We start from the raw sequence: 2,683 nt of genomic DNA, 5'->3' as shown, positions 1-2,683 counted from the left end.
CTTTCCTTGCACAAACCTGCTTAAGTGTCAGAATCAGCCACCTGGGGCTTTCCAAGGTGGTGAAGGATGGGGGATGATGGGATTGCAACAGTCCACCACCATCTGGACACCCACATATTGCTGTGCCTCTGAATTACAATAAGCAACGGTTTTAGTCATGGATAGCTGAATCAGCCACAATGACTGGGATTATCAATTGTGCTCAGTCGTCAATCACTGCTGGGTTGCAAGTTAGCCTATGATTTTTAAAAAACAAATAAATAAAGGAACAGCCAAATAGATGATGATTTACAATTCATGTAAACCATGCTGTGGCTGGTGTGATGTCTGAATTCCAGCACTCTCTCTGTCTGTAGGATGTCATGAAAAATGCTGAGAGGCAAGAAGAACAGACTTTGCTTTGAGTAAAATGACAAATAGGAAGCCAAGACTTCCATGAAGGTTCAGATTCTGCTGACTTCATGAATACTTCTAGACAGTTTTCTTGCTGGTGTGGTCAAAGAGGGTTGCCCGCCATCATCCAGGATGGCTTTTCAATTTCCCAAACCTCGATTTTCCTAGCTGTCTTCCATCTAAGTACAACAATTAAATTTATTTTAAAAAGACAATTTGATTTCCATATTTTTCACATGAATGTGAACAACTGTGCATGAAGTGGTACCATTTGTATATAAAAGTGAAACAACCAAAATAAAGGACAAAAGTGAGTTTTTGAAAAACTACTTTCCTAGTCTTCAGCAAAGGATCGTTACCTTGTCGTGGTGCTGGAGCTTGAGCACCTCAATGATGCCATGAGCTAAACCGTGAAGGGCCACCCAAGACGGGAAGGTCATGACAGAGAGGTCAGACTAAATGCGATCCCTGGGGAAGGTAATGGCAACCCACCTCAGTATTCTTGCCGTGAAAACTAAATGGATCAGTACAACCAGAGATATGTCGGTATACCATCGGAAGATGAGACCCCCAGGTCGGAAGATGGTCAAAATGCTACTGGGGAGGAACAGAGGATGAGCTCAATTAGCCCCAGACGTGATGACGCAGCTAGCTCAAAGCCGAAAGGACGGCTAGCGGCCGACGGTGCTGGTGGTGAACGGCGAATCCGATGTTCTAAGGATCAACACACCATTGGAACCTGGAATGTAAGATCTATGAGCCAGGGCAAATTGGATGTGGTTATTGGTGAGATGTCAAGATTAAAGATAGACATTCTGGGCGTCAGTGAACTGAAATGGACTGGAATGGGCCACTTCACATCAAATGACCACCAGATCTACTACTGCGGACAAGAGGACCACAGAAGAAATGGAGTAGCCTTCATAATTAATAGTAAAGTGGCTAAAGCAGTGCTTGGATACAACCCAAAAAACGACAGAATGATCTCAATTCGAATTCAGGGCAAGCCATCTAACATCACAGTGATCCAAATATACGCCCCAACCACAAATGCTGAAGAAGCTGAAGTAGAGCAGTTCTATGAGGATCTGCAGCACCTACTGGACAACACGCCTAAAAGAGATGTTATTTTCATCACAGGAGACTGGAATGCTAAGGTGGGCAGTCAAATGACACCTCGAATTACAGGTAAGTATGGCCTGGGAGAACAAAATGAAGCAGGACACAGGCTGATAGAATTTTGCCAAGACAATTCACTCTGCATAACAAACACTCTCTTCCAACAACCTAAGAGACGGCTTTATACATGGACTTCACCAGACGGACAACACCGAAATCAGATTGACTACATCCTTTGCAGCCAAAGGTGGCGGACATCTGTACAGTCGGTAAAAACAAGGCCTGGAGCTGACTGTAGTTCAGATCACGAACTTCTTCTTGCACAATTTAGGATCAGACTAAAGAGATTAGGGAAGACCCACAGATCAGCTAGATATGAGCTCACTAATATTCCTAAGGAATATGCAGTGGAGGTGAAGAATCGATTTAAGGGACTGGACTTAGTAGATAGGGTCCCGGAAGAACTCTGGACAGAAGTTGGCAGCATTGTTCAGGAGGCGGCAACAAAATACATCCCAAAGAAAGAGAAAACCAAGAAGGCAAAATGGCTGTCTGCTGAGACACTAGAAGTAGCCCAAGAAAGAAGGAAAGCAAAAGGCAACAGTGATAGGGGCAGATATGCCCAATTAAATGCAAAATTCCAGAGGTTAGCCAGAAGAGATAAGGAATTATTTTTAAACAAGCAATGCGCGGAAGTGGAAGAAGACAATAGAATAGGAAGGACAAGAGACCTCTTCCAGAAAATTAGAAACATTGGAGGTAAATTCCAGGCAAAAATGGGTATGATCAAAAACAAAGATGGCAAGGACCTAACAGAAGAAGAAGAGATCAAGAAAAGGTGGCAAGAATATACAGAAAACCTGTATAGGAAGGATAACAATATCGGGGATAGCTTTGACGGTGTGGTCGGTGAGCTAGAGCCAGACATCCTGAAGAGTGAGGTTGAGTGGGCCTTAAGAAGCATTGCTAATAACAAGGCAACAGGAGACGACGGCATCCCAGCTGAACTGTTCAAAATCTTGCAAGATGATGCTGTCAAGGTAATGCATGCTATATGCCAGCAAATTTGGAAAACACAAGAATGGCCATCAGACTGGAAAAAATCAACTTATATCCCCATACCAAAAAAGGGGAACACTAAAGAATGTTCAAACTATCGAACAGTGGCACT

The sequence above is a fragment of the Candoia aspera genome, chromosome 13 (assembly GCF_035149785.1).
Source record: "Candoia aspera isolate rCanAsp1 chromosome 13, rCanAsp1.hap2, whole genome shotgun sequence".
Lineage (NCBI taxonomy): Eukaryota > Metazoa > Chordata > Lepidosauria > Squamata > Boidae > Candoia > Candoia aspera.
The sequence above is the reverse complement of the archived record's forward strand: the minus strand, read 5'-3'. Positions refer to the sequence as shown.